The 16,804-nt window shown below is 40.7% G+C and overlaps 1 protein-coding gene across 2 annotated transcripts in view; it reads left to right on the top strand.

Moving 5' to 3' along the window:
• Nucleotides 1–16,804, top strand: part of lrrc24 (leucine rich repeat containing 24) — a 67,077-nt gene that overhangs the window by 28,051 nt on the left and 22,222 nt on the right. The window lies entirely within an intron of this gene.

The raw sequence follows: 16,804 nt of genomic DNA, 5'->3' as shown, positions 1-16,804 counted from the left end.
CCCAGTAGGGGACTCAGGGTGGCTAATAATAATATTAATACAATGTAATAATATTGTATAATATAATAATATTAATTATATATTATATATTAAATGTAATATTACTAATAATAATATGGTACAGTGGTATAGTAAAATGTAGTAATATATAATGCTAATATTGTGCTATGCTAATAATATAATATATTGTATGTACATACAACTTGTAAGCCGCTCTGAGTCTCCTTTGGGGTGAGAGAGAGTGGAGTATAAATCTAGCAAATAAATAAATAAATAAATAAATGATTGTTGTTGGGGTTTTTTGTACTACAAATAAGACATGTGCAGTGTGCATAGGAATTCGTTCATTTTTTTTTTCCAAATGATAATTCGGCCCCTCAACAATCTGAGGTACCATGAACCGGCCCTCCACTTTAAAAGTTTGAAGACCCCTGATATAGACCCTCCTGTCTCCAGGAAAAAAGGGTACCGAACAAAGAAACAAAGGCCTTTTTATACCATTTTTGCCTTCTTCTACCTACGTCATATAGGCATTATCCATCACCAATTAGTGTCAAAAAAGTCTTACTTTGCACTTTGCTAAAAGCTACTTTTGCATTTTCCTAAAATTTAGGCTACTTTCAAGACCTCTGACCCTCCATTAGGCCTTATCTAAGAAATTCCTATCTAGACTTATATTTGGGTGAGGGTCCTGGTTGGCTTATATTTGGGTCGGCTTATATTCGAGTATATACGGTACATTTATTATTTTACTCTATTATTATTGGTATTATTACATTTATTATTTTACTCTATTTATTGTTATTATATTTATTATTTTACTCTATTATTATTGTAACTACTACATTTATTTTACTCTACAGTAGAGTCTCACTTATCCAACACTCGCTTATCCAACGTTCTGGATTATCCAACGCATTTTTGTAGTCAATGTTTTCAATATATCGTGATATTTTGGTGCTAAATTTGTAAATACAGTAATTACAACATAACATTACCACGTATTGAACTACTTTTTCCGTCAAATTTGTTGTATAACATGATGTTTTGGTGCTTAATTTGTAAAATCATAACCTAATTTGATGTTTAATAGACTTTTCCTTAACCTCTCCTTATTATCCAACATATTCGCTTATCCAACATTCTGACGGCCCGTTTATGTTGGATAAGTGAGACTCTACTGTATTTGTATTTTATTGTAACTTATCTTTTTATTTATTATATTTTATTATTTTCTTTTATTATTTTGAGTTGTTTTCTGTTCTTATAGTATTTTATTGTATTACTGCTCTCGGCTTATACTTGAGTCAATGTTTTCCCAGTTTTCTTGTGGCAAAATTAGGTGCCTCGGCTTATATTCGGGTCGGCTTATACTCGAGTATATACGGTATTTATCATGTCAGAAGCAAATTCAGGATACAATTATAATTTTTTTTTTTTAGAAAACACAAAGTCAAAAATTTGGCATTATACTAGATTTCCTTTGACCAGAATTTGGTCACTTGGAGTGAGTCTGGTGTGGCTGTGAGAAGCTCCTCCATGGTGCATGTGGCAGTGCTCAGGCCGCATTGTAGTCAGTGGTCTGTGTTTGCTCTTCTCCACACTTGCATATCGTGGACTCCACTTTGTGGCCCCATTTCTTAAGGTTGGCTCTGAACGTGGTCTGTTCAGCACCTTCCAAGTCGCTCAGTCTTCTGTGTTCCCAGGAGGGAGTTTCTCATCTGGTAGTGAAATGACAGAGGTCATGAGACAAAGAGAGTTCCGGTTGCTGCAGAAATAGACGTTTATTCTCCGTGGCCAGAGAGAATATAGACCCTCCTGTCTCCAGGAAAAAAGGGTACCGAACAAAGAAACAAAGGCCTTTTTATACCATTTTTGCCTTCATCTACCTACGTCATATAGGCATTATCCATCACCAATTAGTGTCAAAAAAAGTCTTACTTTGCACTTTGCTCAAAGCTACTTTTGCATTTTCCTAAAATTTAGGCTACTTTCAAGACCTCTGAGACGTTTATTCTCCGTGGCCAGAGAGAATATAGACCCTCCTGTCTCCAGGAAAAAAGGGTTCCGAACAAAGAAACAAAGGCCTTTTTATACCATTTTTGCCTTCATCTACCTACGTCATATAGGCATTATCCATCACCAATTAGTGTCAAAAAAGTCTTACTTTGCACTCATTTTCCTAAAATTTAGGCTACTTTCAAGACCTCTGACCCTCCATTAGGCCTTATCTAAGAAATTCCTATCTAGACTTATATTTGGGTGAGGGTCCTGGTTGGCTTATATTTGGGTCGGCTTATATTCGAGTATATACGGTACATTTATTATTTTACTCTATTATTATTGGTATTATTACATTTATTATTTTACTCTATTTATTGTTATTATATTTATTATTTTACTCTATTATTATTGTAACTACTACATTTATTTTACTCTATTTATATTATTAATACAGTAGAGTCTCGCTTATTCAACATAAACGGGCCAGCAGAACGTTGGATAAGCGAATATGTTGGATAATAAGGAGGGATTAAGGAAAAAGCCTATTACACATCTAAGTAGGTTATGATTTTACAAATTAAGCACCAAAACATCATGTTATACAACAAAATTCACAGAAAAAGTAGTCTGATACACAGTAATGCTATGTAGTAATTACTGTATTTATGAATTTAGCACCAAAATATCACGATTTATTGAAAAAATTGACTACAAAAATGCGTTGGATAATCCAGAACGTTGGATAAGCGAGTGTTGGATAAGTGAGACTCTACTGTATATGTATTATTTCACTCTGACATTATTATTACATTTATTATTTTACTGTATTCATTAGTATTATTACATTTATTATTTTACTCTATTATTATTGTAACTACATTATTTTACTCTATTTTTATTATTATTAATATATATATTATTTCACTCTGACATTATTATTACATTTATTATTTTACCGTATTTATTAGTATTATTACATTTATTATTTTACTGTATCATTATTAAAAGGATACATACATTTAATTGAAGAAGACAAGAATGATGATTTAATCAGGAGTTGGAGTCTTATCCTGATAACTTATAACTTATATCCTTATAACTTTTTATATATATCACCACGGCAGCAAGGATTATTTATGCAAAATATTGGAAATTACAAGACGTTCCAACTAAAGACGAATGGCTAGGAAAAGTTGAAGACATTAGAGACATGGACGAATTAACATTTCTTTTAAGAACTTATAGAGAACACTCAACAAATAAGACTGACTGGAATTTATTTAGAGATTATATGGCAACTAATATCACTTAATTTTTGGAAACTGTTAAAACAATTAGAAGACACTGGTTCAACCAGGACAAGACAAAACATAATATAATTTAATTAGATTTCCATAAGGGACGAATGGAAGTACAAAACATGTTACATGTGTGTGTGTGTGTGTTCCTTTTTTTCTCTTTTTTTATCTATATATATGTATATCTTAAGCTTTTGTTGTAATGTGATGTTGGAAAATTCAATAAAAATACATTAAATTACATTTTTATGTACATATTCAAAAACCATTTGAGCTACTGATGCCTCAAATAATGTAATTTTATTGGTATCTATTTTTATTTCTGAAACTTACGACTCTCGGCTTATACTTGAGTCAACGTTTTCCCAGTTTATTAGGGTAAAATTAGGTGCCTCGGCTTATATTCGGGTGGGCTTATATTCGAGTATGTACGGTAAATGCAAAGTTTGTTGGCATGAAAACAAATCCACAAAGTAATGACTGCACATGGAAAGAAAGACAAGGGAAGCCTGAATTAATTGAACCCAGGAGTGGATGCAGTTTGAAGTCATTTAATAGCCAGGGCTCAATGCTAGGGAATCCTGGGATTTGTAGTTTTGCAAGATTTTTTGCTGTCTTTGCAGAAGTGTCCAGCTACTTCACCAAACTACAGCTCCCAGGATTCCCTAGCATTGTTCAAACCGCATTAATTCTGCACTAAACGCCTGCCCACTTGCAAGTTGAAGAAACACCAGAAGTCTCGTTTCTCCCTTGATTTATGATGCTATAATTCACGGCCGAAAGAGCTCCAAGAATAAAACAGTATTTAATTTCAGCCTGAGATGGACCAGGCTATAGATCTGCTTCCTGGGACGAACCCAAGTTGTTGTTGTTGTTGTTGTTGTTGTTGTTGTTGTTTTACGGATGGGGCGGAAGAAGCTCTTGCAATTGTAGGAATCAGCATTTACAGTAGAGTCTCACTTATCCAACATAAACGGGCTGGCAGAACGTTGGATAAGCGGATATGTTGGATAATAAGGAGAGATTAAGGAGAAGCCTATTAAACATAAAATTAAGTTATGATTTTACAAATTAAGCACCAAAACATCATGTTATACAACAAATTTGACAGAAAAAGTAGATCAATACGCAATAATGCTACGTAGAAATTACTGTATTTACGAATTTCGCACCAAAATATCATGAAATATTAAAAACATTGACTACAAAAATGCGTTGGATAATCCAGAACATTGGATAAGTGAGTGTTGGATAAGTGAGACTCTACTGTATTTTGTTATTTTCCTCTCCCATCTCTATATATAAAAGGGTAATGGAATTTCAGCCTAGGACAAAACAACAAAACTACACATCCCAGAAACTAAACTTAGCAGCACAACCCCTCACCCATGCCGCTACGTTCATACAACAAAAAGAAAAGAAAAATAAAGTCCTAATTAGAGGGAGAGGAATAATTGTTTTTAGCCCATTGCTGCCAGTTAGAAGGCTAAGCTCCACCCACTTGGTCTCCTAGCAACCCACTCCGCCCAGGGGACAGGCAGAGTTAGGCCTCACTTAGGCCTATAAAATACAGATTATCAGATTTGCACTGGATTATATGGCAGTGTAGACTCAAGGCCCTTCCACACAGCTATATAACCCATTTATAATCTTATATTATCAGCTTTGAACTGGATTATTTTGAGTCCACACTGCCGTATAATCCACTTCATTGTGCAGTCGGACACAGCTGGACTTAATGTCAGGAGAAAATCTTTACCCTTTACCTTAACTACCACCAATTCAATACTTTATTTCCCATACCACCAGACTTCTCCATAGCAACGCGTGGCCGGGCACAACTAGTATGAACTAAAAAGCTCCAAATATTTTATCCTTTTTTTCCATTGGAAAAATCTTCTTCTGGGATTTAGTGATGGGGAAGAGGCAAATTGAGGGCTTTAGAAATATGCTTCCAAAATTTTCAACAGGGAGAAATGTAAGGTACTATTTTATTTTATTTACTAGCTGTGCCCGGCCACGTGTTGCTGTGGCTTATGGGAATACCTTGTTGGCCAGATGGAATAGCAGTGAATAGCCTTGCAGCCTCAAAAGCCTGAACCCTGGCTGTACACGAGCACCATTGTGGCTGAGCAGGTTGCTAGGAGACAAAGTGGACAGGGCCTACCCTTCTGACCAGCAACCAGGGTTGAAAACGGCTCTTCTTCATTCTCTAATTTGGACTATATTTTCCAGTTTTTTTCTTTGAAAGACATAGATTGGATGACTATGTCTTTTGTGGCCAAATTTGGTGTTATTTGGTTCAGTGGTTTTGTTGTTTACTCAGTCCTACAAATGTGGGCCTGGGCTGTGGCGCAGGCGGGAGAGCAAGCCAGCTGCAACCAGCTGCAATGAATCACTCTGACCAGGAGGTCATGAGTTCGAGGCCCGCACGGAGCCTATGTTTGTCTTGTCTTTGTTCTATGTTAAAAGGCATTGAATGTTTGCCTATATGTGTAATGTGATCCGCCCTGAGTTCCCTTCGGGGTGAGAAAGAAGGGCGGAATATAAATGCTGTAAATAAATAAATAAATAAATAAATACATTACATTTTTATATATATGGATTTACAGTATTTATATTCTGCCCTTTCTTTTCATCCCGAAGAGGACTCAGGGCAGATCACAATGCACATATGCATAGCAAACATTCAATGCCATTCCCACTGTCGACCTTTTGGTCAGCAGTCCTGCCGGCACAAGGGCTTAACCACAGGGGCTCCATGTGGATGATTAGATAGATAGATGGAGTAGACAGATTGATAGATATATGATTGGATCGATAGATGTTGGGAGAGAAATTTCATTTCAGGCAGAGGAATTCTTTGTCGAAGGCTTTCATCGCCAGAATCACAGGGTTGTTGTGAGGTATACCTCTGAGAATGCCTGCCACAGATGTGGGCGAAACGTCAGGAGAGAATGCTTCTGGCACATGGCCACACAGCCCGGAAAACACACAACAACCCAGAGGAATTCTCACTGGGATACATAATGCCCATAACCCTGAGAGTAAGCTGTATAACTTTGTGAAGGCTAGGTATTTTTTAAATTGTTTGGAAAAGGCACTCTGCGTGTGCACAGAGGCACGGTGTTTTCTACAGCAGAGAAAACGGTCGGGAGCATGAGCTCTCTCGCAAAGCAGAACCTCTTTTGTTAACCTTCAAGCAGGGAAAGGAAACGGCAGCTACACAATGCAGATATATATTGCAAAGGATATTGGCCTTCCTCTTCCCATCTTTTCCAAGTCCTTTTTTCTCCCTTAATGACCTCGTTCCCCATTTGCCAAATAATGGCTTTGTTGCTGGATCTGAATCATGATCCAGTCGGGTTTTCCTGAAGTGTTGCTTTTGCAAGAGCATCCTTTCCTTGCCTTTTTATGGAAGGAAGAAAGAAAAGAAGGTCCCTGGCAGGGCAGCGCCTGATTAAAGCGGATGCGGCCCAGGGCTCCTCCGGATGAAAGCTTAATCAGGCCTCGCCGCCTCGTTATTCATTATGCATTAAGCAGACCGGGAGGCAATTAAGGCAGCGAGACGTCAAGCGCCGGGAAGCGGCAAGGGCCTCGCTTTGGGTCTTGCGGCACAAGCATCATATCCTCAAACGGGCATCAAGGGACACATGGCTTTGGATGCCAGTCTCTTGGAGCAAAAGCTTGGTGCAAAGAAAGGATGTTGGGTTCATAGAATCATAGAATCATAGAATAGTAGAGTTGGAAGAGACCACATGGGCCATCTAGTCCAACCCCCTGCTAAGAAGCAGGAAATTGCATTCAAAGCACCCCCGACAGATGGCCATCCAGCCTCTGCTTAAAAGCCTCCAAAGAAGGAGCCTCCACCACGGCCCCGGGGAGAGAGTTCCACTGTCGAACAGCCCTTCTCACAGTGAGGAAGTTCTTCCTGATGTTCAGGTGGAATCTCCTTTCCTGTAGTTTGAAGCCATTGTTCTGTGTCCTAGTCTGCAGGGCAGCAGAAAACAAGCTTGCTCCCTCTTCCCTATGACTTCCCTTCACGTATTTGTACATGGCTATCATGTCTCCTCTCAGCCTTCTCTTCTGCAGGCTAAACATGCCCAGCTCTTTAAGCCGCTCCTCATAGGGCTTGTTCTCCAGACCCTTAATCATTTTAGTCGCCCTCCTCTGGACGCTTTCCAGCTTGTCAACATCTCCCTTCAACTGCGGTGCCCAAAATTGGACACAGTGTGATTCCAGGTGTGGTCTGACCAAGGCAGAATAGAATAGAGGGGAGCAGGACTTCCCTGGATCTAGACGCTATACCCCTCTTGATGCAGGACAGAATCCCGTTGGCTTTTTTAGCAGCCGCATCACATTGTTGGCTCATGTTTAACTTGTTCCCCACGAGGACTCCAAGGTCTTTTTCGCACACACTGCTGTCAAGCCAGGCATCGTCCCCCATTCTGTATCTTTGATTTCCATTTTTTCTGCCGAAGTGAAGTATCTTGCATTTGTCCCTGTTGAACTTCATTTTGTTAGTTTTGGCCCATCTCTCCAGTCTGTTAAGATCGTTTTGAATTCTGCTCCTGTCTTCTGGAGTGTTAGCTATCCCTCCCAGTTTGGTGTCGTCTGCAAACTTGATGATCGTGCCTTCTAACCCTTCGTCTAAGTCGTTAATAAAGATGTTGAACAGAACCGGGCCCAGGACGGAGCCCTGCTTGTGGCACTCCACTTGTCACTTCTTTCCATGATGAAGACGACGCATTGGTGAGCACCCTTTGGGTTCGTTCGCTTAGCCAATTACAGATCCACCTAACCGTAGTTTTGTCTAGCCCACATTTGACTAGTTTCCTTGCCAGAAGGTCGTGGGGGACTTTGTCGAAGGCCTTACTGAAATCCAGGTACGCTACATCCACGGCATTCCCTGTATCGACCCAACTCGTAACTCTATCGAAAAAAGAGATCAGAATGTAACACAATGTAACACAATGTAGCACAATGTAACACAATTCTTGTTCCTGGGTTGTACATATCATTTCCTAATTGGTTCTATCATAAACTGCACAAACGTTGTTCCTGCGGTTGTTGTACCTCAGGGCTGGTCCACCTTGCTCTTACACACAGACTCCTAGCCTGGATCTTGTATTTTGGATGGTGTCTTGAAGCTCGTGCTGCCTTGTTTTCTCGATTGATTTGTTTATTAGAAACTTTGAACTATATTCTACACACTGCCTTTGCATTTAGATTATTGCTATTTTACTGATTGCCTTGCATTTGGATTATTGTTTTTACTGACTGCCTTTACCTGTGGATTATTGCTTTCTTTACTGCTTTTTATGCAGACTTTGCTATCTTTTATCAACATTTAGCAACATTGGTTTTGGAAATGGGGTTCTTGAATACTTTTCCAAGAACATAGACAAGTCAAGAACCCCATTTCCAAAACCAGTGTTGCTTCGTCTGAAATCTTTCCCTGTTTCTTCCTTATTTAACCATGCTTACAGGCCAAGAAAGCATTCCTTTGTCCTTGGGTTCCCACACGTTTACCAGTTATCCTAAGAGAACATCTGGGACGATGAACTTTTAACCTTAACTTTGTATCCCTATCTAAGGAAGACTCCTCTAACTCGCTGCCAGAAACACCTGGGACTTGTTGATGTTCTGAGCTCTGTTGATGTTCCAAATCCTGTGAAAGGTCACCCTTATCACTGGCTTCTGCTTCACTGCTAATCTGTTTATCACAGGCTTCTGATTCATTGCTAGTCTGCGGCCTCTCTAACAATTCAGAGCCTTCAACATTTCCCTCATCAACATTTCCTTGGTCAGCCTGCATAAAACCAAATCCCCCATCATCATCAGACTGAACCACAACAGCGGCACATCTTGTTGGAGATAGCAACCTTCTCAAGCCTCCTCTGTTTAATGTTTTGTATGTTTTATAATTTGTCAGTTTATTTCCTGAAGTGCACGTCTTCTTTGGTTTGCAGTTTTCTTAGCTCTATGTACTTGAAGCAATGGGACAAGTTGCAGACCATGTGACTGTTTAGAATTCAGTTTGAAAAGGATGACAGTTGAGGAATGAAAGTTGAGGCTTGAGTCTGTTTGAGTGCAGGAGCCAGTATTAGGAGTTAGAAGAGAGTTGGGGCTTGAGTCTCTTTGAGTGCAGAAGCCAGTGTTAGAAGACAGTTGAGGCTTGAGTCTGTTTGAGTGCAGGAGCCAGTATTAGGAGTTAGAAGACAGTTGAGGCTTGAGTCTGTTTGAGTGCAGAAGCCAGTGTTAGAAGACAGTTGAGGCTTGAGTCTGTTTGAGTGCAGGAGCCAGTATTAGGAGTTAGAAGAGAGTTGGGGCTTGAGTCTCTTTGAGTGCAGAAGCCAGTGTTAGAAGACAGTTGAGGCTTGAGTCTGTTTGAGTGCAGGAGCCAGTATTAGGAGTTAGAAGACAGTTGGGGCTTGAGTCTGTTTGAGTGCAGGAGCCAGTATTAGGAGTTAGAAGACAGTTGGGGCTTGAGTCTGTTTGAGTGCAGGAGCCAGTATTAGGAGTTAGAAGACAGTTGGGGCTTGAGTCTGTTTGAGTGCAGGAGCCAGTATTAGGAGTTAGAAGACAGTTGGGGCTTGAGTCTGTTTGAGAGCAGAAGCCAGTGTTAGGAGACAGGAGACAGTTGGGGCTTGAGTCTGTTTGAGAGCAGAAGCCAGTGTTAGGAGACAGAAGACAGTTGAGGCTTGAATCTGTTTGAGTGCAGAAGCCAGTGTTAGGAGTTAGAAGACAGTTGGGGCTTGAGTCTGTTTGAGTGCAGAAGCCAGTGTTAGGAGTTAGAAGACAACAGCAACAATAATTTAATTTTTTTTAAAAAAACAAAGGAGCATTCATCACTCTCCGAGGAAGAGAATTGGAAGGGCCATCTAGTCTGACCCCCGCCCCTCTGCCCTGCAGGAATATGCAATGAAAGGCACTTCCGAAAGATGCCAACCCAACTTTTGTTTAAGGACATCCACTTTCTGATCTAGTGCATTAAAGCTGGAAGGGAACCAGCTTTCAGCTGATGTGGAGTTTTCCCATGATATCAGGTTAGGTCTCAGCATGGAGAGAGTGAAAATTAGATTAATTAGGTGTTCAGAGAGACTCCGTGAAAAATCCTTGAAACCCAGGTTTGTGAGGTATGATCTCATGGTTTCTTGGTTGGGCTGGGTCTTAAATTAAGTGATGTTTACTTGGTGTCTCTCAGAACAGACAACGTTGCCAAAAGGTTCGGTTTCCTATCTCAGCTCTCAATGCTGGGTGAAAAGGTGTCTCAAGGCTAGGGTGCAACAGCAAAAATAATAAAAATTAATTAAAAAAACAAAGGAGAGTTCACCACTCTCCGAGGAAGAGAATTGGAAGGGGTTCCCAAAGGTCATCTAGTCTGACTCCTCACTCTGCCCTGCAGGGATATGCAATGAAAGTCACTTCTGAAAGATGCCCACCTAACTTTCATTTGAGGACATCCACTCTCTGATCTAGTGCATTAAAGCTGGAAGGGAACTCCAAAGGATATCTAACCCAACCTACTTTCTGCCATGCAGGAAGATATCATTAAAGCACTTCCAACAGATGGCCACCCAACCTCCATTAAAGACCTCCAAACAAATAATAGTTCTCAAAGAATTGCAGAAATCTCTGCCATGCTTGATCTATGGCATTCATTGACCCATCCATGTTTGAAAACAAAGCTGTCTGCGTGAAGCTCCGGTGCTGAGGTCAGGCTTCGGAGCAACCTTTAGCTATTTCAAGATGGCACGAGTGTTTCAAATCTCTCCCTAGGCTCTTGCTAATTGTTCTCCTCCTGGAAAAATGCCATAAATAAACCGTTCCAAAATAGCTTCGTGCACATGGGTGCGCTGGCGGCAGAGCATCTAGCTTAACCTTCACATATAAAAAAAGGGCTTTCCATGAAAGCTGTTTCTGTTTGGGGTCCAAACTGTGGCCAAACCTGAAATTAAGGAGATGCTTCATAACATTGCCGGCTACAGAAGATGAACACAGAAGCAAAAGGGGAGAAACAAGGTCAGCAAAACGATAACAGGGAGGCGGGGAACATCTCGGCAGCGTGGCACATTAATGCACAATGGCGCCATCCAAACTTAATGTGCATTTGCTGGAGCATCTGCCCACGAATGCTAAACAACCGCTGTCACACCAAAACAGGGATAATGGCTTTTTGCAGCAGGAGATTGCGGGAGCGCAAAGATGGATGTGGATGTCGGCTTTGGCCCGTAATTGGGAAGGGAAAGAGAAAGAGAAAAAGGAAGGCGTGCAAGGTTTGCTTGTATGCGCCGTTTGATAGAATAATGGACTGCTTCAGGGGATGATGGTGTTTCCAACAGGGATTGGATGGACATCTGTCTGGAAGCTTTGAGCTTTGAGTTCCTGTATGGATGTGAATTGGACTAGATAGCCTCGTGTGTGGCGCCTGCGCAAAGTGTTCTTTCCAGCTTTTTGGGTTTTGTGGCTCCGGGTTCGGGTGGAGATGTTTAATTTTTTTGTATGAACGTAGCGGCAAGGCTGCTAGATTGCGCTGCCAAGTTTAGTGTTTCTGGGACGTGTAGTTTTGTTGTTTTGTCCTAGGCCGAAATTACTTTACCCTTTTATATATATACTAGCTGTGCCCGGCCACACGTTGCTGTGGCGAAGTGTGGTGGTATGGGAAATAAAGTATTGAATTGGTGATAGTTAAGGTAAAGGGTAAAGGTTTTCTCCTGACATTAAGTCCAGTTGTGTCCGACTGCACACTGAAGTGGGTTATATGGCAGTGTGGAGTCAAGATAATTCAGTTCAAAGCAGATAATATAAGATGATAAATGGGTTATATAGCTGTGTGGAAGGGCCTTGAGTTACACTGCCATATAATCCAGTGAAAATCAGATAATCTGTATTTTATAGGCCTAACTCTGCCTGTCCCCTGGACTGAGTGGGTTGCTAGGAGACCAAGTGGGCGGAGCTTAGCCTTTTAACTGGCAGCAATTGGATAAAAACAATTATTCCTCTCCCTCTAATTAGGACTTTATTTTTCTTTTCTTTTTATTGTATGAATGTAGAGGCATGGATGAGGGGTTGTGCTGCCAAGTTTAGTGTTTCTGGGAAGTGTAGTTTTGTTCTAGGCCGAAATTACTTTACCCTTTTATATATATAGATTCTTATTTGGAGGTTTTTCAATAGAGGCTGCATGGCCATCTGTTGGGTGTTGCACCTCAGCACTGGTTCACCTTGCTCTTAACACACACTCCACCACAGCAGACTGGGTTTAAACAGTTTACTGATAAAAGATAGCAAAGTTTGAATAAAAAGCAGTAAAGGAAACAATAATCCAAATGCAAAGGCAGTCAGTAAAAAACAAGAATCCAAATGCAAAGGCAGTTTGTAGAATATAGTTCAAAGTCTCTAATATAGCAAATGAGTCCTGAAAACAAGGCAGCACGAACTTCAAAATACAATACAAAACACAAGATGCAGGCATGAACGAAAGCAAGAAACCTTTTCCAAGAGCATAGACAAGGCAGAAACTTTGCGTCCAAAACCAACGTTGCTTCGTCTGAAATCTTTCCCTGTTTCTTCCTTATTTAACCATGCTTACAGGCCAAGAAAGCATTCCTTTGACCTTGAGTTCCCACACGCTTACCAGCTATTCTAAGAGAACGTCTGGGACGATGAACTTTTAACCTTAACCTTGTATCCCTATTTAAGGAAGACTCCTCTGACTCGCTGTCTGGAACACCTGGGACTTGTTGATGTTCTGAACTCTGTTGATGTTCTGAATCCTGTGAAAGGTCACCCTTATCACTGGCTTCTGCTTCACTGCTAGTCTGCGGCCTCTCTAACAATTCAGAGCCTTCAGCATTTCCCTCATCAACATTTCCTTGGTCAGCCTGCATAGGCCCAAATCCCCCTTCATCATCAGACTGAACCACAACATTGGGAGGGCTTGGATAGTGGCTTGGAGTGGATAGACTTTGGGGGTCCCTTCCTACTCTACAAGACTTTCAAGACGGAAACATACAAAATGGAACAGATGATGGCAGAATCTTCACCTAGACACAGAGTTTGGAAGGTTGTCTGTCGGGAAGGCTTGGATTGTGTCTTCCTGCCTGTTAGGATTGATGTGAACTGAATGAGAGGTCACTGGAGCGCAATGGGTTAAAGTGCTGAGCTGCTGAACTTGCTGACCAGAAGGTCTGCAGTTCAAATCTGCAGGACCGGGTGAGCTCCTGGTGTTAGCCTCAGCTTCTGTCAACCTAGCAGTTTGTAAACATGTAAATGTGAGTAGATCAATAAGTACCACCTCAGCGAGAAAGTAAAACAGTGCTCCATGCAGTCATGCCCATGGCCACATGACATAGGAGGTGTATATGGATAATGTAGGCTCAACGTAGGACAATGTAGGCTCATCCCCAGAGCCGGAGATGAGCACCACTCCTCAGAGCCGGAAGGGGAAACCTTTACCTTTATCTGTGTTTGTTGTTTCTAGACATTTAATATTTGCCTTGTGTCTGTGTTTGCTGGAATCTGCCTTCAGTCCCTTTGGGGAGATAGGTATTATTATTATTATTATTGACACAAAGACATAGTATGACACAGAAAACAAGATATATATGTTGGATTTCATATCACAAAATCACAAGTCGAACACTTGCCAAGTGTTTAGGACTGTGTGATGTATTATTATTATTATTATTATTATTATTATTATTATTATTATTATTATGTTGAAATATTTGAAAGGATGTCCCATTTAGGAGAAGGAGGAAAGTCACTCACAATAAAGGCAGATAATCCACAATATCTGCTTTGAACTGGGTTATCTGAGTCCACAGTGCCATATAATCCAGCTCAAAGCAGATAATGTGGGCAACTTGAATACCATTGAATAGCCTTGCAGCTTCAAAGCCTGGTTGCTTCATACCTAGAGGACTCCATTGTTGGCCAACTTGAATACCATTTAATACCCTTGCAGCTTCAAAGCCTGGCTGAGTCATACCTAGAGGGTTCAATTGTTACTCAACTTGAATACAATTAAATAGCCTTACAGCTTCAAAGCCTGGCTGCTTCCTACCTAGGGGACTCAATTGTTGGCCAACGAATACCATTGAATACCCTTGCAGCTTCAAAGCCTGGCTGCTTCCTACCTAGGGGACTCAATTGTTGGCCAACGAATACCATTGAATACCCTTGCAGCTTCAAAGCCTGGCTGCTTCCTACCTAGGGGACTCCATTGTTGGCCAACTTGAATACCATTGACTATCCTTGCAGCTTCAAACCCTGGCTGCTTCCTACCTAGGGGAATCCCTTCTAGGCCACCTTGAATGCCACAAAGAAAACCCCACTTAGGACTACGCCACAGCAACACGTGGCCGGGCACAGCTAGTTATATTATATTATTATGAGTCTCCTCTATAGTTCTATTATTCTAGAATTCATTACACTATGTAAACAAAGTTGATTTTTTCTGTTCCTGGTTTGAAAGTGTTATGTCCTGTTTAATTGTGCGGTCCTTCCTTTGAAAGCAGTTGTTCTACTCCAGAAACTCTGTTTTTATGCCACAAACTATGTTGAATTGCTTGAGACTCGAAGAGATAGGCAAACACAGGGAGCTTGAATCATGAACTTGAGAGCTAGACAGGAACCCAAACTTTTTGGCACCGTTGTCTGCTCTGACACTAAGTAAACATCTCTTAATTTAAACCCAAGCCCAACCAAGAAACCATGAGATCACACCTCACACACCTGGGTTTCAGTGATTTTTCACAGAGTCTCTCTGAACGGCTAGTTAATCTGTTGAAAAACTATAGCAGAATGTGCTGTGGATGTACTGCAAAAACAAACTTTTTTGCAATGTGTTGTCGAAGACTTTCATGACCATAATGTTGTGGTTCAGTCTGATGGTGAAGGGGGGTTTGGGTTTATGCAGGCTGACCAAAGCAATGTTGATGTGGGAAATCTTAAAGGCTCTGATGATGCTGGGAATGTTGAAGGCTTGGAATTGTCAGAGAGGCCGCAAACTGGTGAGGAAACAGAAAACAATAATAAGGGTGACCTTTCACTAGATTCAGAACATCAACAAGCGCCAGGTGTTTCAGGCAGCGAGTCAGAGGAATCTTCCTTAGACAGAGATACAAGGTTGAAATTGAAGATTTGTCGCCCCAGGCGCTCCCTTAGAATAGCTGGTAAACACGTGGGAAGCCAAGGACAGATATATGCCTTTCTGGCTTGTAAACATGGCTAAATACAATGAGAAACAGAAAGTGATTTCAGACTAAGCAACATTGATCTTTGGAAGCACATCTCCTGCTTTGTTTAAGCTCATGGAAAAGGACTCTCATTTGTGTTCATGCCTGGAAACTGTGTTTTGCTTTTTGCTCTGAATTTCATGGTGCCTTGTTTTCAGGACTAATTTCCTACATCTGAGACTTGGAATTATATTTTGCAAATTGCTTTTACTACTAGATTATATTGTTATTATTGAGTGCAGTTGCATTTGGATGTTTGCTTTCTTTACTGCTTTTTATTCAGACTTTGCTGCAACACATAATCACTGGGTTGCTGTGAGTTTTCTGGGCTGTATGTTCATGTGAGGTCACAACCTCTGAGGATGCCTGCCATAGATGTGGGTGAAACATCAGGACAGAAGGCTTCTGGAACATGGCCATACAGCCCGAAAAACTCACAGCAGCCCAAATATTTTGGAGTTTAATAAACTTTTCCCATGTGTTTATGATAGAACTGACATGTATAACCCAGGAACAAGAATCGTGTTACATAGTGCAATCCAGCATCCTCTCTTTGTACCAAGAGTATCCATTGCTTTTGCTCCAAGAGACTGGAATTCAAAGCCATTACACTGATAACACAAGAAACAAAGACCCTATTGTAATACATCGTGTTATTATTGAGATTTACCAGTTTTACTAGTAAGTTTCCATGGCCGATGTTGCACCTCAGCACTGGTTCACCTTGCTCTTAACACACATTCCAGCACAGCAGGCTAGTTTTAAACAGTTTATTGATAAAAAATAGCAAAGTCTCAATAAAAGACAGCAAAGAAAGCAATAATCCAAATGCAAAGGCAGTCAGTAAAAGCAATGTAATAGTAAAAGCAATATGTAGAATATAAATCCAAGTCTCTGATATAGGAACTTAGTCCTGAAAGCAGAGCACCATGAGCTTCAGATTAAAGTCCAAAACACAGTTTCCAGGCATGAACATGAACAGGAATCCTTTTCCATGAACTAAGACAAGGCAGAAGATGTGCGTCCAAGAAGTAACGTTGCTACATCTGAAATCTCCTTCTGTTTCTCCTGTATTTACCCATATTTACAAGCCAGAAAGGCATTTCTCTGCCCTTGAATTCCCATGCATTTGTCAGCTATTCTAAGGGGCGAACCTTCAATCTTAACCTTGTATCTCTGTCTAAGGACGACTCCTCTGAGTCACTGCCCAAAACACCTGGAACTTGTTGATGTTCAAACTCCTGGGAAAGATCACACTTA

The sequence above is a fragment of the Anolis carolinensis genome, chromosome 4 (genome assembly GCF_035594765.1).
Source record: "Anolis carolinensis isolate JA03-04 chromosome 4, rAnoCar3.1.pri, whole genome shotgun sequence".
In the NCBI taxonomy this organism is placed as follows: Eukaryota; Metazoa; Chordata; class Lepidosauria; order Squamata; family Dactyloidae; genus Anolis; species Anolis carolinensis.
Note: the sequence above shows the minus strand (reverse complement) of the source record. Positions and strands in the feature narration are given on the sequence as shown.